This window comes from Myotis daubentonii, chromosome 2 (assembly GCF_963259705.1).
Source record: "Myotis daubentonii chromosome 2, mMyoDau2.1, whole genome shotgun sequence".
Lineage (NCBI taxonomy): Eukaryota > Metazoa > Chordata > Mammalia > Chiroptera > Vespertilionidae > Myotis > Myotis daubentonii.
The window spans coordinates 98,196,588-98,218,073 of NC_081841.1; the positions used below are offsets into that span (position 1 = coordinate 98,196,588).

The 21,486-nt window shown below is 43.4% G+C and overlaps 1 protein-coding gene across 16 annotated transcripts in view; it reads left to right on the plus strand.

Moving 5' to 3' along the window:
- The window catches only part of ERC1 (ELKS/RAB6-interacting/CAST family member 1), a 524,562-nt gene that overhangs the window by 333,261 nt on the left and 169,815 nt on the right, over positions 1 to 21,486 (plus strand). The gene's annotated exons all lie outside the window — the stretch shown is intronic.

Consider the following 21,486-nt stretch of genomic DNA (forward strand, 5'->3'; position numbering starts at 1 on the left):
CAGCCCCCACCCATGCACCAGGCCTCTATCTTATATAGTGAAAGTGTAATATGCCTCCCAGCACCGGGATCAGCAGAGCCGGAGGCCTCATGCGCTGCCATCAGCGGAGCCGCGAGGCCTCACTGCCCGGGTGTCAAGCAGAGCCACGAGGCCTCCCAGCACCGGGATGAACAGAGCAGCGAGGCCTCACTGCCCCAGTGTCAAGCAGAGCAGCGAGGCCTCCTAGCACTGTGATCAGCTGAGCAGCGAGGCCTCACTGCCCCTGTGCCAAGCGGAGCCGCGAGGCCTCCAAGCACCGGGATCAGCGGAGCAGCGAGGCCTCACTGCCCCAGTGTCAAGCGGAGCCACAAGACCTCCTGTCACCGGGATCAGCGGAGCAGCGAGGCCTCCCAGCACCAGGATCACCGGAGCCGTGAGGCCTCCTGGCCCCTGGAACAGCGTAACGGGGGCAGCACCCAAACCCCCTGATTGCCCTGTGACTCTGGGTGTGACAGGGGGCGGGGCCACAGCCTCCCTGTCCGCCCTGCTCTGTTCGTGAGGGAGGAAGGTGCCCCAACCCCCTGATCGGTCCTGCTCTGTGCCTGATAGGGGGGAGCTCCCAAACCCCCTGATCGGCTCTGCTCTGTGTGTGACAGGGTGCAGCGCCCCAAACCCCTGATCAGCCCTGCTCTGTGGGTGATAGGGGGCGGCGCCCCAACCCCCGGAACCACCCTGCTCTGTGTGTGACAGGGTGTGGTGCCCCAACCCCCCCATGGACCCTGCTCTGTGTGTGATGGGGTAGAGCCGCAACCTCCCCATAGGCCCTGCCCTGAGTGTGACAGGGGGGAGTGCCCCAAACCCCTGATCGGCCCTGCTCTGTGGGTGATAGGGGGCAGTGCCCCAACTCCCCTATCAGCCCTACTCTGTGCGTGACAGGGGGGAGCTCCCCAAACCCCTGATCGGCCCTGCTCTGTGTGTGACGGGGTGGTGCTGCAACCTCCCCTTTGACCCTGCCTTGAGTGTGACAAGGGGCGGTGCCTCAACCCCCCAATCAGCCCTACCCTGAGCGTGACTGGGGGTGGCATCGCAACCTCCCGATCTACCCTGCTCTGTGCATGACAGGGGGTGGCGCTCCCACTCCCCAATCGACCCTGCTCTGAGCCCTACCAGGGGCTACACCTAGGGATTGGGCCTGCCCTCTGCCACCCGGGAGCAGGCCTAAGCCAGCAGGTCGTTATCCCCCGAGGGGTCCCAGACTGTGAGAGGGCACAAGTGGGGCTGAGGGACACCCCCCCGCCAGTGCACAAATTTTTGTGCACCGGGCCTCTAGTCCTATCTAATAATAGAGAAACATGGTAAGTAACCATAACTTCGCTACCCTTCCCATTGGCTAATCAGCGAGATATGCAAATTAACTGCCAACCAAGATGGTGGCTAGCAGCCAGGCAGCTGAAGTGGACAGGAGGCTTGCTTGCTCCAGTGATGGAGGAAGCCAAGATTCACCGCCTGCTGCTGCCGGCCTCTGAACTGCAGTCTAAGAAACAATGTTGCAATTATAGAAGGTAAATAAACCCCAGAAACCTGCTTTCAGCCATCAGAGCTTGAGCGAGCAGGACCGCAACAGTGTTACAATTATAGAACCCAAACAAAGCCAGATACCAGCTTTCAGCAGCCGAGGTCTCAGAGCTGGAGCCGAGCCTCAGATATAAAGCCGGCTGGCTCTCAGCGCCAGTGACAGCCATAGAAGGTAAATAAATCCCAGAATAATAAAGAAAAAAGAAAAAAAGGAGATGTTGGGAGCTTTAGTCACCCGCCAGCCTGAAAACGGCCCTCAGCCCTTCACCCAGACTGGCCAGGCACCCCAGTGGGGACCCGCACCCTGAAGTGGGTGTGACCAGCTGCAAACAGCCATCATCCCCTCATCCAAGCTGGCCAGCCACCCCAGTGGTGATGCCCACCCTGAAGAGGGTGTGACCAGCAGCAAACAGCCATAATCCCCTCATCCAGGCTGGCCAGGCACCCAAGTGGGACCTCCACCCTGATCCGGGACACCCTTCAGGGCAAACCAGCCCACCCGCACCCATGCACCAGGCCTCTATCCTATATAGTAAAAGGGTAATATGCAAACTGACCCTAACAGCAGAAGGACTGGGAATGACTGGTCACTATGACACACTGACCACCAGGGGGCAGACGCTCAATGCAGGAGCTGCCCTCTGGTGGTCAGGGCACTCTCACATGGGAGGAGTTCTGCTCAGGCACAAGCCAGGCTGATGGCTGCCAGTACAGCGGTGGTGGTGGGAGCCTCTCCTGCCTCCTCAGCAGCGCTAAGGATATCTGACTGCAGTTTAGGCCTGCTCCCCGCTGGCAAGTGGACATCCCCCGAGGACTGCCAGGCTGCCAGAGGGATGTCTAATTGCCATCTTAGGCCCAATCCCCCGGGGAGCAGGCCTAATCCAGCAGGTGGTCATCCCCTAAGGGGTCCCAGACTGCGAGAGGGCACAGGCAAGGCTGAGGGCCCCCCCTCCCCCCCGAGTGCACAAATTTTTGTGCACCGGGCCTCTAGTCCTATATAATAAAGGCCTAATATGCTAAGTGTCCAGTCGTCTGGTTGGTCGTTCAACCAATCAAAGCATAATATCCTACTGATATGCTAAGGCTACTCAACCGCTCGCTATGATGTGCACCAGGGAGCAGACAGTTGACCAGTCAACCAGTTGCTATGGCATGCATTGACCACCAGGAGGCAGACGCTTTGACCAGTAGGTTAGCTTGCTGCTGGGATCTGGCCAATCGGGACTGAGCAAGATGGGCCAGACATCCCCTGGAGCTCTCCCGCGGTCCCTCCCTGGCTGGCCAACCTCCCACGTCCCTCCCCGGCCCCTATCATGCACCGGTGGGGTCCCTCAGTCTGGCCTTCACCCTCTTGCAATCCATGACCCCTCGGGAGATGTTGGAGAGCCAGTTTCAGCCCAATCCTACAGGCTAGGCTGAGGGACCCTACTGGTGCACAAATTGTACACCGGGCCTCTAGTACATATACGTGTGTGTGTGTGTATCTACACTAATAAAAGAGAAACATGGTAATTGGCATACGACCGCTACCCTTTTCATTGGCTAATCAGTGAGATATGCAAATTAACTGTCAGCCAAGATGGCGGCCGGCAGCCAGGCAGCTTGAAACTAACATGAGGCTTGCTTGCTTCAGTGACGGAGGACTCCAACGTTCCCCACCTGCCACTGCAGGCCTCTGAGCCTGCAGTTTAAGAAACTCTGTAACAAATACCACCGGACTTCAGCTAGCAGGATCGCAACATTGTAAGCAAAGGCCAGAAACCTACTTTCAGCAGCGGAGGTCTAAGAGCTGGAACCAAGCCTCAAAGCTAAAGCTGGCCCAGAAAAAAAAGGAAAAAAGGAGCGGTTGGGAGCTTCAGTCACCCCCAGCCTGAAAACAGCCCTCAGCCCCTCACCCAAACTGGCCAGGCACCCCAGTGGGGACCCCTACCCTGAAGCGTGTATGACCAGCTGCAAACAGCCATCATCCCCTCACCCAGGCTGGCCAGGCACTCTAGTGGGGACCCCGACCCTGATCCAGGACACCCTTCAGGGAAAACCAGCTGGCCCCACTCATGCACCAGGCCTCTACCCTATATAGTAAAAGGGTAATATGCCTTCCAGCACCGGGATCAGCAGAGCCATGAGGCCTCCCGGCACCGGGATCAGCGTGACGGGGAAGTGCCCAAACCCCCTGATCGCCCTGCGGCTCTGTGTGTGACAGAGTGCAGGGCCACAACCACACTATCCACCCTGCTCTGTTCATGACAGGGGAAGGCGCCCCAACCTCCTGATCAGCCCTGCTCTGTGCCTGATAGGGGGGAGCTCCCCCAACCCCCCCCCTTCCACGGGCCCTGCTCTGTGTGTGATGGGGTAGAGCCATAACCTCCCCATCCGCCCTGCCCTGAGTGTGAGAGTGGCGGTGCCACAACCCCCTGATCGGCCCTGCTCTGTGGGTGATAGAGGGTGGTGCCCCACCCCCTGATTGGCCCTGCTCTGTGAGTGATGGGGGCAGCGCCCCAACCCCCTGATTGGCCCTGCTCTGTGCATGACGGGGGGTGGCGCTGCAACCTCCCCATCGACCCTGCCTTGAGTGTGACAGGGGGCAGTGCCCCAACCCCCCAATCGGCCCTACTCTGTGAGTGACTGAGGGTGGCATCACAACCTCCCAATCTCCCTGCTGTGTGCATGACAGGAGGTGGCGCCCCAACTCCCCAATCGGCCCTGCTCTGAGCCCGACCAGGGGCTGCACCTAGGGATTGGGCCTGCCTTCTGCCACCCAGGAGCAGGCCTAAGCCAGCAGGTCGTTATCTCCTGAGGGGTCCCAAACTGCGAGAGGGCACAGGCCGAGCTGACGGACCCCCCCTCCTCCCCTAGTGCACAAATTTTTGTGCACCGGGCCTCTAGTATATATATATATAAAATAGGTATATACACAGAGAGAGACTACACCTGTTATAAAACTTCATTGAGTAAAACACTTATCCTGATGCTATGGCTGATGTGAGCAATCCTTAGGCCAGGTTTATTCTGTTGTCAGGCATGTATGTTGCAATCTTGTATTGGTGTGTGTGTGTATGTGTGTGTGTGTAAATTTGATCTATAAGCAACTGTAATTTAAGCAGTCAGTGATAGCTTCTGGGCAATTCCTAAAGAGATACATTTTGAGTTAATGATACGTATATACACATAGTAGAAAAATAACAGCTTTTAAAAATACCAACTGCATACTGTCACTACAATATATTTAAATATCTTGTGTTTCTTCCAGATTCACTTCATTAGTTTCACCTCCCAAATCATTTTTACTTCAAAGACTTCATAAAACTTTTCTTGTCAAGGATGTCAAGTTAGAAAAGAGCACTGGAATGTTAATTCCAAGTGGTCTCTATTGACATCCAAACTGCCTTGAGCTTAGGTCTCTAACTGCAAAGATCTGGTCTTAAGCGCAATTATTTTTAAAAATATATTTTTATTGATATTTAGAGAGAGGGGACCAGAGCGGGGAGAGAGAGAAGCATTAATGTGAGAAAGGAGCGTCAATCAGCTGCCTTTTGCACCCCTCTGACCAGGAATTGAGCCAGCAACCTTTTGGTGCACGGCATGATGCCCAAACCGAGCCACACTGGCCAGGGCTCTTTTTTTCCTTTATGATTTTTCTAAAATTATGCATCTGTACGTACTTTTTTTTCTCTGTCCTTTTTTCCTTTGTATCAGTTTGCCTTCATGTGCCTCAGATTACCCAGACCACTCCTTTGACACTTTAGATGATCAGCAATTATAAAGGATAAATTATTTACTGACATAAATGTATAGCTATGAAAGGCCCTCTTTTTATACGCACTGCTTACAAAAGTAGAAAGTGAGTTTAGATTATTTAAGTGGACTTGATAGGTATTAATGTGATTATTCTCTAGACTTTACTTTGAAGTTAGAATAATATATATTCCTAAGCATACTGAAGTACTGTAACTTATTCTAAAATTAATATACTACCTACTTTTTTTCCTGTAAGTTTAGATGACTTTTGCTCAAATTAAATAAATACATAAACATGTAAAACACACACACACACACACACACACACACACTGCGTTCTATATTGCTGGAAAACGTTTCTTTTAACAATCCTTTCTACATGCAGATCATTTTGATATTTTATATTCTCTTTTACTTGTTTTTAAGATTGTTAGAACAGCCCTAGCTGGGTTGGCTCTGTGAATAAAGCATTGGCCTGCAGACTGAAAGGTCCCAGGTTCAATTCCAGTCAAGGGCACATGCCTGGGTTGTGGGCTCCATCCCCAGTGAGGGGCATGCAGGAGGTGACCAATCAGTGATTCTCTCTCATGATTGATGTTTCTATATCTCCCTGTCCTTTCCTCTCTGAAATCAATAAAAAATGTATTTTTTAAAAAAGATTGTTAGAACAGCACTAAATTATTGGATACTCCTGTGTTCTTTATTTTGTTTATCGCTGTTGGGGCCCAGCCCCAGCAGGTCCAGGGGTTCCCAAAGGTGTGGACGGAGTAGGTGAAGAAGGAATGACACGGAGACAGCGTTCAGTTGATCAGCATAGCGAGGTTCTCCAGCCAGGTTCTCTAGCCAGGTTCTCTCTTTATTGTCCTGTTACATCTGTATTTATACCAGTTGATTTTAATCCTATCCATTCTATTCCAAAGGTTAGGGCATTTGTTAATCTAGTTCTGTTGAGTTTAATCCTGTCTAGGTTAATCTCTGTGTTACATTATAAGGGCTATTCCAAGGTCACTGCTCTACTGATAAGCTACAAGGAAGTGACTGAAGGAGATTATCCTACCCAGTAAAGGTTATGTCCTCCCAGCCTCGCTGCTTGCCTTCCCTGGGACTTCCCTGTGTCGGTGGGTCTCCAGGGGTATAGGCTTTGGTGCTTTCCCTGGTGGGCAGACCCCTGGGGATGTGGGCCCAACAAGTCCCAAATTTATTGCAAACAGTCTTAGTCCAAGTTCTTCATAAGTAATACATGGTATTTCTGTAACACTAGGGGGATTTACTGATTTATTCTCTTCCTTAGTCCTGTTAATCCCTAACCTGGGGAAACAACTTTTCTCGGGAAGGTGGTCCTGTTTAAAACACATAGCACTAAGAGGGGGAGCAAACATATGCCATATATGCCAGGTCCCTTGAAACATAAGCTGTGCAGATGTTTCTTCCCTGCAGTGACTTTGTCAAGCAGCAAGGGTGGACTGGCTTCCGGCAAATTCCCCCATTTTTATTTTTTAAATGACATCGAGTGTAAATCAGCGGCCACCTCTCAGATTGGGTTGTTTAAGACTCAGAAGAAGACCTGTTTGTGACTTTGCCAACAGGTCAGTCCGAGGCTTAACCCTATATCGGCTCCCCACATATCGCTAGTTCTGGTGACCAGTATTTCTAACTCTTTGTAGATGTTGTAACACTTCAGTGGTTTTCAATTATTTTCCTAAAGGTCAGCCTGCACATGGATTGCCTTATTTATAAACATGGTTTCTACATGTGGGTTACAACGTACACAATTATGCAGTGGGTCTGCAGTTTTCTATTGTCTCCTATGCTACCTATATGATATAGAAGAACTATCCAATTTATAAAATATTGAAAAATACTTTATTGGAAGCTTTTATAATTTTTATTTTAGAACTAGAGGCCCAGTGCATGGATATGTGCACTGGTGGGGTCCCTTGGCCTGGCCTGTGGACATCCCCCAAGGGGTCCCGGATTGCGAGAGGGTGCAGGCCAGGCCAAGGGACCCCACTGATGCACGATTGAGGCTGGGAGGGACCTAGGGAGGGCTCCAGGGCATGTCCAGCCTGTCTTGCCCAGTCCTGATCAGGGCCATCTCACCTAGTTCCAATTGGGGCCAGCCAGCTGGGGAGGGACTATGGGAAGTTGGCCAGCCAGGGCGGGACCACAGGAGGGCTCTAGGGCGTGTCCGGCCCATCTCGCCCAGTCCCGATCGGCCAGACCCCAGCAGCAAGCTAACTTTCCAGTCGGAGCGTTTGCTCCCTGGTGGTCAGTGTGCATCATAGCAACTGGTCAAACGGTCAAATGAACAGTCGGACACTTAGCATATTAGGCTTTTATTACATAGGATTTTTTCTGTGACTACAAAACTTGCCTAACCATTAAATAGTTTTTTTATATTACAAAGAAAAAAAATGCCTCCTGCTCCTTTTAAAATTATTCTGGGTCTCATATTTGTCTCCTCCTGCTCATAGTCATTTTGGCACGAAGTTCTTTGGGTTCCATATACTTGATTTCTCTTCTTTTTTTGTGAGAAAATTGTATTTTCTTAATTGCATCCTAAGTGGTCTTGTTTTAATGTAATACATGCTTCACATGGTCTGCCATCATGATTGGTATAAAATCCAGATATGTTGAACCTTCTACCTAAAATTCTTCAGTGTCCCTTTGTCCTCCCCCATGTCCCTCACATACAGAAATATTTTTCTGAGATGTGTAGCTCTTCATGATTTCTCCTGTGTTCTGCTACCCCATGCAGTTGTAATTCAATTATTCTTATTGCTATATAATATTCCAGTCTATGACTACATGACAATTTATTTATCCATCCAACCATGGATTAAAATTTGGGTTTCCAGTTTGGAGATATTACCAATAGACCACATTATGTTTTATTTGCCTCTTTATTTGTAATCCTTTCCAATATATTATGAATTTATTGAGGCCATATTGTTTTGATCTTTTTTAGCATTTGGCATATAAGTGTTTTTTGAAAGAATGGAGAGAGAAGGAAGGTTACTCTGCTGTTGTCACAAATTAGATAATATTCTTTGTCATTCTAAAATGGTAATTTTTAAAAACCTATCCCATATTTCTAAGGCTCTTCACTGCAGCTGTGTTTACTTGAAGGTCTTTTTAATGGAAAAGTGAGCTCTCAATACCTCTTTTAAAAAGTGGCAGGATTTATTAAGCTGTAACTTTTCCATATCTACATAGTAAATTCTTTCACTCCTTATTTTACTATTGAGCACATGTTTATTTCTCTTAGAAGCAAAGTTGCCTACATGAAATCAGAGGTACAGTATTCACATATAAAATTAAGCTCTTAGACTTGCTAGAAGAATATTTACAACTAAATGGAATCAGAACTGTACATTTCCATCTCAAGAATACACTTAGAAATGAAATTAATCTTAGAATCAGCAAATGAGCATTCTTATCGTGTAAAGTGTAATCTAAGGAGATAAAGAATTGCAAATTCCAATTTTTTGTTCAGATCTCATCTTTACTGAATTTATCCATAATTTTCTTTACAAGTTTTTATTAAAGAAGTTACAATATTGTGATTGAAACATAACGGATCTTTCAGATAGTTTGTCTTGGATTTAATTTAGTTTCTTGATATGCAGCTACATGCTTCTTTATAAACTGAAGCAAAAAGTGGTGGCGCCTGGTCAGATCATAGTCACTCCAATAGGCAGTAGGATTGATTATGGGGTGTAAATAAAAGTTTGTTTTTCATTGAATATATTTGAGTAACAAGTATTGTCAACCTTCATTATTTGTGAATTCTATATTTGCAAATTCACCTACTTGCTAACATTTATTTGCAAGTCCAAAATCGGTACTCATGACACTTTCACAAAGATTCATGGACATGGACAGATGGCAAAAGTTTCTGCTGTGCCCTGCATGCACATTAGCCACTGAGGTTGAACAATTGATGTTTTACTTTTTTGTTTCAGCTCTCATACTGTAAACAAGAGTCCTTTTCACAATCACTTTAGGCCACGTGTTTTAAATTTTTGCACAAAATATTGTCTAGTGTTCCTAAGCACACAAAGATTGCGATGTACCTTAGAGAGGAGGAAAAAGGTGTTTCCATTAAGCTTCATTCAGATATGATGAGTTGGAGTGCTGTTAGCTATGAGTTCAATGCTAATGAATCAGCAATATGTATTAAATAAGTTGCCTTTAAACGAAGACACACATGTATTGATTGGTTGATGAAAAGATAACCAGAATCTTGCAGGAACCTAAACCTGCACTTTCTTAGGAGCGGTGGTTCGGTATTGGCTAATTCAGTGTTCTTGGTGGCTTTACAGACCACACCTACCACAAATAAGAGCATTGACTGTACTTGATTGCCTTTTACTCCTGCTTTTATCAAGCTAGATTTATTCATATTTTCTCCAGGTTTTTTTCCCTCCAGCATTTACTACAAAAACAATTGGTGGTTTCTTTTCTACTAATATATGTAACTTTATCTCACATTTAAATTTCTTTTGCTACATATTCTAAAATGAGACAAAGGTATTTCTTCTAAAAGTTGCCTGCTGCATGTATACACTGTGGAGCCTGACTGTCAGTGATGTTTTTTTTTGTTTTTGTTTTTTTTTGTTTGTTTTTTTTAAATATATTTTATTGATTTTTTACAGAGAGGAAGGGAGAGAGATAGAGAGTTAGAAACATCGATGAGAAAAAACATCGATCAGCTGCCTCCTGCACATCTCCTATTGGGGATGTGCCCGCAACCCAGGTACATGCCCTTGACCGGAATCGAACCTGGGACCTTTGAGTCTGCAGGCCGACACTCTATCCACTGAGCCAAACCGGTTTCGGCCAGTGATGTTTTTAATTAAAAAATTATACAATGAATTATCAGCATAGAAAATACAGCGTCTGCTTTCAGTTATTTGTTTTACTTCTGAGTATAATTTAAAGGCAAACTAGCATTATTCCTAGAGACATGAGGCCTCTAAAGCTTGTTCTATTCTTGATGAATGTTTTCTATGGGCACTTCAAATAGAATATCTTTTACCCATGGTTTTAGAAGATATACTGTGAAAGCACAGTTGCTTTAGAAGCCTTTATAAATAACACTTGGATATTGATATAATAAATGTTTGCCTTACTTTACCATTTCTTCTTTTCCATAGTTTATTTAGTTCATTGTACTTCTCTGTGCAGTGTGAAGCATTTCTCTCCTGTTGTGCTAATAAAATTAAGTAAAATACTAAGAATCACTCCCACATTAATAGCATATACCTAGAAATAAGGGATTATTCCATACCTTGCTCATTTCAGCAGTGCTAACTAATCCTCTTAGAACCAATGATCAGAGTATTTTCTGTATTTTACTGCTTTGTGAAGTGGTCAGCTATCTGCTTTTAAGTTTGTAATAGGAGATTGAATAAATGTCCTTGTGCTCATATTGAATTGATATCTACCTACCTATTGCTGTGAGAGACTTAGATACCACACTGTTAAAAATATTTGACAATTGAATTAGTCATGTGCATTGTTTAGAATTATGGGAATTTGTAATCTATACCTGGGGGGAAATACCTAACTGGAGATATCACTTTTTTTTCAATATGAAATTTCAGAATTTTTTTATTTACCCAAGTTAAGAACAAACTGTTATCTTTTTTGGTCCTCATTCTATGTGGATGCTCTAAAGTATTTGCTACCCTGCTAATTACCTCCCCCCTTTTTTTCTTGAAACTCTTTACTTCCTTTTACTCTCTGATACCTCGCTCTCATATTTCTTCTCTTCAACTACTCCTTTTAATCCTTTGATAATGGCCCCTTTTTATTGAACCACATTCTATATTTTAATTATTTGTTTGTAAATGTTTCCCCTACTTGGCTGTAAATTGTTCCTTATTTATCTTTCTTTCAATATTATATATAGTAGATACTTAATAAATATTGAGGAAGCGAACTGTTTCCATTCCTTAAGTGTTGTTGTTCCCTTCCAGCCTGAGCATCCTAATCTCCCATCTGCAAGCTCACTCTGGACAATCTTTCCTCTCTTTACTACTAAGAGTTTACGTTAAAGAAAGGGGGCTCTGAAACAGTAATGCTTGGTTCAAATCCCAGCTCCACCAATTTCCAACCATGTATACTTGGCAAGATTATATTTGAACTCTCTGTCTCTAGTTTCTCATCCTTAAAATGAAGGTAGTAGAAACTAGCTCCTATATCATATAGATGTAATGAATTAATGCGCACTTATGCCCATTCAGTGCCATATCAAATGTACTTAATAACTGTCAGATAACAATGCTCACTTTTCCCTTTTTCAGCTTTATCTTCCATCTGTGTATCTTTGTCTTCCAAACTTATTTATTCTGAAGCATTCAGAACTTATATTTTCATATGCCAGTTTTGCATTGTTTTGTTTTTTTTAAAATATATTTTTATTGATTTCAGAGAGGAAGGAAAAAGGAGAGAGAGATAGAAACATCCATGATGAGAGAGAATCATGGATCGGCTGCCTCCTGCACGTCCCCCACTGGGGATCGAGCCCACAACCCAGGCATTTGCCCTTGACCAGAATCGAACCTGGGACCTTTCAGTTCGCAGGCCAACGCTCTATCCATTGAGCAAAACTGGTTAGGGCCAGTTTTACATTTTTAACTTATTATCCTACAGGAATTTTAAAGTCTTATATGTCTAAAGCTCAAATCATTATTTCTACCAGTAAATTTATTATGCCTTCCATGTTTTCTAACTTAAATAATGGTACTAACCTCCATCCAATTTCCTAAACTTTATTTTTTATTTTATTTTTTTTTAAATATATTTTTATTGATTTCAGAGAGGAAGGGAGAGGAGAGAAAGATAGAAACATCAATGATGAGATCATTGATTGGCTGCCTCGTGCATGTGCCCTTGACTGAAATCGAATCTGCGACCCTTCAGTCCACAGGCCAACACTCTATCCACTGAACTAAACCAGCTAGGGCCAATTTCCTAAACTTTAAAACCTTGATTTCTGCTCTCACATAATCTTCCTTTTCCCTGCAGTTCACCCCCTTTCTGTCTTTATTGCCTTAGTTCAGGCCCCTCATCATTTCACACTTCAACTATTTAAATTGTCTACTAATTCTCTGTCTTCAACCTATTGTCACCTTTTAAATTATTTACTTATTTATTTATATTTTTATTGTTGATAGTATTACAGATGTCTACCATTTCCCCCCACTTCACCCCCCTACTCCAAGCCCTTACCCACCTCCCAGGTCTTCACCACCCTATTGCCTGTGTCATGGGCTATACATGTAAATATATAAGTTCTTTGGTTTATCTCTTCTCATCTCCCCTTCCCCACATCAAGGTATGTCCATCTGTTCCATGCTTCCGGTCTTATTTTTTGGCCGATTCATTTTGTTCATTAGTGAAGTGAACAAATAAGTGAAGTTATGTAATATTTATCTTTATCAGATTGACTTATTTCACTTAGTGTAATAGTCTCCAAGTCCATTCATGCTGTCCCAAAGGGTAGGAGATCCCTCTTTTTATAGCTGCATATTATTCCATTGTGTAAATGTCACATAGCTTTTTTATCCATTCATCTACTGATAGGCACTTGGGTTTCCAGATCTTAGCTATTGTAAATAACGCTGCTATGAATATAGGGGTACATATATTTTTTTCTTTATTGATTAAGTTATTACATATGTGTCCTTATCCCCCCCACTGCCCCCTCTAACCCCCGCCCCCCAGCTCGTGCCCTCACGCCCCTAGTGTCTGTGTCCATTGGTTATGTTTATATGCATGCATACAAGTCCTTTGGTTGATCGCTCCCCTTCCCCCCACCATCCCCTGCCTTCCCTCTGAGGTTTGAAGGTCTGATCAATGCTTATTGGTGTTTTGGGTTTTTAAGATATATTCCCAGAAGTAGGATCGCTGGGTCAAACAGAAGTTTCATTTTTAATTTTTTGATGAAGCTCCATACTGTTTTCCATCGTGGCTGTACCAATCTGCATTTCCACCAGCAGTGAACTAGTGTTCCCTTTTCTCCACATCCTCACCAGTACTTACTGTTTGTTGATTTTTTTGATGATAGCCATTCTGACAGGTGTGAGGTGATATCTCATTGTGGTTTTAATTTGCATTTCTCTGATGATTAGTGACTTTGAGCATTTTTTCATGTGTTTCTTGGCCATTTGTATGACCACTTTTGGAGAAATGTCTATTCAGATCCTTTGCCCATTTTTTAAATGGATTGTTTGTCTTCCTTTTGTTGAGTTTTATGAGTACTTTGTATATTTTGGATATAAACCCCTTATCAGATGTATTATTGGCAAATATGTTCTCCCATTTAGTGGGGTCCCTTTTTATTGTGATGGAGGTTTCTTTGGTTGTGCAGAAGCTTTTTTTGTTCGATATAGTCCCATTTGTTTATTTTTTCCTTTGTTTCTCTTGCCCTAGGAGATGTATCAGCAATATTTTTATGGTTTCATGGCTTACATTTAAGCCTTTTATCCATTTTGAGTTTATTTTGTGTAAGGTGCAAATTGGTGGTCTAATTCATCTTTTTGCATGTGGCTATCCAGTTTTCCCACCACTGTTTGTTGAAAAGACTGTCTTGACTCTACTGTATGCTCTTGCCTCCATCGTCAAATATTAATTGACTGTAATGGTATGGGTCAATTTCTGGGGTGTCTGTTCTAATCCATTGGACATTTCAATGATGTTGATTCTACCGATCCATGAACACGGTATATACTTCTATTTGATTATCTCTTCCTCTATCTCTTTTTTCAAATTCTGGTAGTTTTCCAAGGACAGGTCTTTTACCTCCTTAGTTAAGTTTAATCCTAGGTATCTTAATTTTTTTGCTACAGTAGTAAATGGAGTTGTTTTTTTAGTTTCTCTTTCTATGAGTTCAATGTTGGTATAAAAAAAAAGCCATGGATTTCTGAGTGTTAATTTTGTATCCTGATACATTGCTGAATTCATTTGTTAAGTCTAGTAGTTTTTTGATGGAGTCTTTGGTGTTTTCTATGTACAGTATCATGTCATCTGTGAATAATAACAGTTTTACTTCTTTTCCAATTTGGATGCCTTTTATTTCTTCTTCTTGTCTGATTGCCATGGCTAGCACTTTCAGTACTTTGTGGAACAAGAGTGGTGAAAGTTGGCATCCCTGTTTTGTTCCTGTTCTTAGGGGAAATGTTTTCGTTTTTGCCCATTGAGTATGATGTGGGCATCTTGGCTTAAAAGTAGTTCTTTTTATAACCAGAAATGTGGTTTAGTGGGGTTTTTTTTGAGCACTCTAATCATTTTATTCAAATTTCTGCAGACATAAAAGATAGCTTCGTGTTATACTTATATATGTAAAAGTCCTTAGGAATTCGGCAAATACATAACCTCTACAACTGGTTCTATTTCCAGTTTCCTTAAACAAGAGTATGGAGCTATGGCCAATCCTGGTTTAAAGTACAGATAATATGTACACAAATCACACTGATTGCACTGTAGGCCTCAAGTCCGGAGAATGCCCTTGCAACTCTGTCCCCAGGCTCACTCATACTTGTGCTTCTTATTGAGTTATCGAGAGGTTCGCAGTCTCTTGATTTTTTTATTTTAGACACCAAAGGGGCTTCTCTTGATTTATGACTTTTAAAGGCTGGGAGAAGGATTAGAGAGAAATTTGACAATGGGGAGCATTATTTTCTTAAGTGGGTAAATAGTCAGAGAAAGACAAAAGACAAAGGAGAAAAGAGAATGGGATGCATTTAAGTTTATTCTATAGTTCTGTCACCATAATAATTCACTCAGACGGGATGCCTTTGGAATTTAGTATTTAGTATTAAAAGGAACAGGCCTGGGGCATGTACACGCCAGCACTGAAAAAGTGGTGGATTGAGACCTATTATATTTTTTAAGTGATTACAGGGCTGTCCAGGTGTCCTGGTTGAAAAGCTGCTTCTCGAGTCAGGAAATTGTATCTTGTTCTGAGGTTTACTATAATAAAGTACACAGTCCTAGGGGATGGTATTGCTGGCTCCATGAATCACTTTACAAGCTGGCTGTCCTGACCCAAGCCCCATGATTTATTTATGCCATACCATAGTAGGAATGGCAAATATGTAAGCCACACATGGTTTCTAGGATGAGGTGGGTCTTTACCTGGAAAATTGCTATAAATCCATAGAGTAAGACAGGGCAGAGTAAACTGCAGCTTATGTCATGTCCAAGAGATCTCTTCTTATTTTATAGGGAATGTGCAGTTCTAGAGCTGGTTTACAAGTTCAGCATCCTCCTTGGAATGAAATGTATCCTTGGATGTTTTGTGTGCTGTGTTTTGGCCTACCCAGTCTTTGATTCATTGCTTACAAATCTAAAAAATAGCTCTGAAATGTTGTCCAGTCCTGTTGTCCCTAATATTTTCTCTTGTAGTATACCTATAAAGTAGAATTTACTTGAATATTTTAAATATATTTTTATTTATTTTAGAGGAAGGGAGAGGGATAGAGAGATAGAAACATCAATCAGCTGTCTCCTGCACATTCCCCCTCTCCCCCCAGGGATTGAGCCCACATCCCCGGCATGTGCCCTGACTGGGAATTGAACCGTAACCTCCTGCTTCATGGGTTGATGCTCAACCACTGAGCAACACCAGCAGACCTTGACTTGAATATTTTAAATTGTTACCCATAAGTTTTTCAGGCAGGTTTATTTTTTCTCTCTCTCTCTTTGGTTTGGAAAATACAGCTTTGGACTACTAAGCCAATGATCAGTCATCCCATATTTCAATAATATTAGAATTCTGCCTAGCTTTTGGAACTTGATTCCCTAGCATTAAGAGATTCTTTTAGATTTGCACTTAGTATTTAGTATTTATATGGGTATCCAAATAGTGAACCAAAATGGACAGCATAATTAATTTTTTATTTTATCTTTCTACCCCCATCCCTTTTGGCAACCATCAGCTTGTTCTTTATATCGTTGGGTCTGTTTCTGTTATGTTTATTCACCTATTTTTTAGATTCCACATATAAATGAGATCATACGGTATTTGTCTTTGTCTAACTTATTTCACTTACTATAATACCCTTTAGGTCCATCCATTGCCAAGGTTTTGTGCTAACACCCTGGCTGGTTTGGCTCAGTGGATAGAGTGTTGGCCTGCGGACTGAAGGGTCCCAAGTTCAAGTCTGGCCAAGGGCACATGCCCAGGTTGCGGGCTTGATCCCCAGGAGGGGTTGTGCAAGAGGCAGCTGATAGATGATTCTCTCTCATCATTGATGTTTCCATCTCTCTCTCCCTCTCCCTTCCTCTCTGAAATAAATAAAGAAATATTTTTTTAAAGATTTTGTGCTATTTTATTGGTGACTAATATTCCATATATAGATATTTTTTCCATCACCATTTATCCCCTCTATGCCTTCTACTACCTTCATCCCTACCCCCCACAGTCACCACACTATTTTCCATGCCCTTCCATGCACATAAGCTCTCTATTTCTTTTTGTGCCCAATCCCTTCAATTCCCCAACATATCACCACCACCACCACCACCACCACCACCACACCACCACCACCACCAGATATGTCTGTCTGCTCTCTATCTATGAGTCTGTCTCTATTTTGCTTGATAGTTCAGTTTGTTCATGAAATTCCACATATGAGTACTTGTCTTTCTCTGACTGGCTTGTTTCACTAACCTCTGCCCATTATTTATCTTGAATTGAATTTGGGGTGATTGGTTTTTTTGTTGTTAAGTTGTATGAGTTCTTTATATATTTTGGACATTAACTCTTTATTAGATCTATCATTTGCAAATACCTTCTATCATTCAGTAGGCTTTTTGTTTTGTTGATGGTTTTCTTCACTGGCAAACACTTTTCAGTGTATATACTGGTCCCATTAGTTTATTTTTTCTTTCATTTCCTTTGCTCAAGGAGATACATCCAAAAGATATTGCTAAGCGTGATTGAAGAGACTTTCTTTACCCCATTATATATCCTTGCCTCTTTTGTTGTACATTAATTGATCACATAAGCAAGGATTTATTTCTGGGCTGTTCTTTTCTATTCTATTGATCTATATATCTGTTCTTATGCCACTACTATACTGTTTTGATTATTGTAGCCTTATAATATAGTTTGTTATCAGGGATCTTGATACCTCCCACTTTGTTCTTTCTCAAGATTTCTTTGGCTATTCAGGGTCTTTTGTGGTTTTGTATAAATGTTATGCTTAGTTGTCCTAATTCTGAGGTTCAGAATGCCACTGATATTTTGACAGGGATTTCATTGAATATGTATATTACTGTAGGTAATAAGAACATTTTAACAGTATTAGTCTTGCCAATCTATGAGCAAGGTATATCCTTCCATTTTTTTGTATTATGTTTGGTTTCTTTCTTTAGTGTCTTAAAGTTTTCAGAGTATAGGTCTTTCATCTCTTTGATTAAATTTATTCCTACATATTTTATACTTTTTGATGCAATTGTGAATCAAATCATTTTTTAAACTTCTGATTGTTCATTGTTGATGCATAGAAATGCAACAGATTTCTGTATATTGATTTTTATATCTTGCAACTTTACTGAAGTATTTATTAGTTCTGGTAGTTTTTTAGTAGCATCTTTAGTGTTTTCTGTATGGTGTCATATCATCTGCAAATGATGATTGTTTACTTATTGCTTTCCAAATTGGATGCCTTTTATTTCTTTGTCCGGTCTGATTGCTGTGGCTAGGACTTCAAATGCTATATTGAACATAAGTGCTGAGAATGGGCATCCTTGACTTGTTCCTGATCTTAGAGAAAAGGCTTTCAGCTTTTCACCATTTCACCATTGAGTAGGATATTAGCTGTGGGTTTGTCATGTAATGCCTTTATTATGTTGAGGAATGTTCTTTCTACATTCAGTTTGTTGCATTTTATCATAGAATTGTGTTGAATTTTGTCAAATGTTTTCTCTGCATCTGGTGAAATGATCATATGGTTTATATACTTTATTTTGTTAATGTGACACATCATGTTGATTGATTTATGGTTGTTGAGTCATTCTTGCATCCCTGGGATGAATCTTACTCGGTCATGGAGTGTATCATCTAATCTAATAAAAGAGAAACATGGTAATTGGCGTATGACCGCTACCCTTCCCATTGGCTAATCAGGGAGATATGCAAATTAACTGTCAGCCAAGATGGCGGCTGGCAGCCAGGCAGCTTGAAACTAACATGAGGCTTGCTTGCTTCAGTGATGGAGGATTCCAACGTTCCCCGCCTGCCTTGCTGGCCTCTGAGCCTGCAGTTTGAAACATTTTAACAAATATAGAAGCTAAAAAAAAACCCAGAAACCAGCTTTCAGCGAGCTGGGATCTCAGAGCTAGAGTCAGAGCTGGAGTTATACATTGTTTCGATTACCTACTTTCAGCAGCGGAGGCCTAAGAGCTGGAGCCTCAGAGCTAAAGCTGGCCCAGAATTAAAAAAAAAAAAAAAAGAAAGAAAGAAAGAAAGGAGCAGTAGGGAGCTTCCATCACCCGCCAGCCTGAAAACAGCCCTCAGCCCCTCACCCAGACTGGCCAGGCACCCCAGTGGTGACCCCCACACTGAAAGGTGTGTGACCAGCTGTAAACAGCCCTCAGCCCCTCACCCAGGCTGGCCAGGCACCCCAGTGGGGACCCCAACCCCGAAGGGTGTGTGACCAGCTGCAAACAGCCATCATCCCCTCACCCAGGCTGGCCAGGCACCCCAGTGGGGACCCCTACCCTGATCCAGAACACCCTTCAGGGCAAACCAGCCAGCCCCACCCATGCACCAGGTCTCTATCCTATATAGTAAAAGGGTAATATGCCTTCCAGCACCGGGATCAGCGGAGCCGAGAGGCCTCCCGGCACCGGGATCAGCGTGACAGGGGGCAGCGCCCAAACCCCCTGATCGCCCTGCGACTCTGTGTGTGGCAGGGGGTGGGGCCACAACCTCCCTATCCGCCCTGCTCTGTCGGTGACAGGGATAGGCGCCCCAACCTCCTGATCAGCCCTGCTCTGTGCCTGATATGGGGGAGCTCCCCAACCTCTGATCGCCCTGCGGCTCTGTGTGTGACAGGGTGCGGTGCCCCAACCCCCCCCCCCCACGGGCCCTGCTCTGTGTGTGACAGGGTAGAGCCATAACCTCCCCATCGGCCCTGCCCTGAGTGTGAGAGTGGTGGCGCCCCAACCCCTTGATCGGCCCTGCTCTGTGGGTGATAGAGGGTGGCGCCACAACCCCCACCCCTCCCACGGGCCTTGCTCTGTGTGTGATGGGGTAGAGCCATAACCTCCCCATCGGCCCTGCCCTGAGTGTGAGAGTGGTGGCATCCCAACCCCCTGATCGGCCCTGCTCTGTGGGTGATAGAGGGCGGCGCCCCAACCCGCTGATCCGCCCTGCCCTGAGTGTGACAGGGGGTGGTGCCCCAACTCCCTTATCGGCCCTACTCTGTGAGTGACAGGGGGGAGCTCCTCAACCCCCTGATGGGCCCTGCTCTGTGCATGACAGGGGGCAGCGCCCCAACCCCCAGATTGGCCCTGCTCTGTGCGTGACAGGGGGTGGCGCCGCAACCTCCCCATCGACCCTGCCTTGAGTGTGACAGGGGGCAGTGCCCCAACCCCCCAATCAACCCTACCCTGAGCGTGACTGGGGTGGCATTGCAACCTCCCGATCCGCCCTGCTCTGTGCATTACAGGGGAAGGCGCCCCAACTCCCCAATCGACCCTGCTCTGAGCCCGACCAGGGGCTGCACCTAGGGATTGGGCCTGCCCTCTGCCACCCGGGAGCAGGCCTAAGCCAGCAGGGCGTTATCTCCTGAGGGGTCCCAGACTGCGAGAGGGCACAGGCCAGGCTGAGGGGCCCCCCCTCCCCCCCGAGTGCACAAATTTTTGTGCACCGGGCCTCTAGTTTTAATATATTGTTGAATCTGGTTTGCTAATACTTTGTTGAGAATTTTTGCATCTGTGTTCATCAAAGATATTGACCTATAACTATCTTTTTTTGTGTTATCTTTATCTAGTTTTGATATCAAGGTAAGGCTAGTTTCATAAAATGAGTTTGGAAGCATTCCATTTTCTTCAGTTTTTAAGCATAGTTTAAGAAGGATGGGTAGAAAAGAAAAAGCCTTAACCAGAAGTAAGAAAATATGAAAAACCTCACAGGTAAAATCAAATATTCAATAAGTACAGCAAATGAGACAAGTAGAAAAGAAAAGGCCTTAACCAGAAATAAGAAAATATGGAAAAACCTCATAGGTAAAGTCAAATATTCAATAGGTACAGCAAATACGACATTTAAAAAGCTACTACAATGGTTTAAAGAAAAAAAAGTATGAAACTTACTCAAACCACTATAAGTAGTTAGGAGATACACAACACAAGAAGATTTAAAATATGACATCAATAACATAATTCTTCTTTGAATGTTTGGTAGAATTCAGCTGTGAAGCCATCTGGTACTGTGCTTTCATTTGTTGGGAGTTTTTTTAAATTTTTACTTCAATTTTATTGCTACTAATTGGTCTGTTTAGATTTTTCATTTCTTCTGTTTCAGTCTTGGAAGGTTATGTACTGATAGAAATGTATCTATTTCTTTTAGATTGTCAAAATTTTTGGCATATAATTGTTCATAATATTCCTTAATGGTTCTTTGTATTTCTGTGGTGTCAGTTGTAACTTCTCTTTCATTTGAGATGTTTTAGATTTGGGCTCTCTCCTTTTCTTGGTGAATTTGGCTAAAGTTTTGTCCATTTTATTTATCTTTTCAAAGAACCAGCTCTTAATTTTATTGCTCTTTTGTATTGATTTTTAAATTTCTATTTTGTTTATGCCTGCTGTGATCTTTTCTTCCATTTACTCTAGGTTTTGTTTGTTTTTCTTTCTCTAGTTCCTTTAGATGTAGTTAGATTGTTTATTTGGGATTTTGTTGTTGTTTCTTGAGGTAGGCCTGTATAGCTATGCACTCCTCTCTTAGTACTGGTTTTGCTGAATTTCATAAATTTAAAAGAGTTGTGTTTTTATTTTAATTTGTTTCAAGATCATTTTTGATTTCCTGTTTGATTTTCTTCTTTGATCCATTGGTTGTTTAGTAGCATGTTATTTAGATGCTTGATATAATTTCAGTATCCTAATATTTATTGAGGCTTGTTTTGTGACCTAATATGTGATCTTTTCAGGATAATGTTCCATGTGCACTTGAAA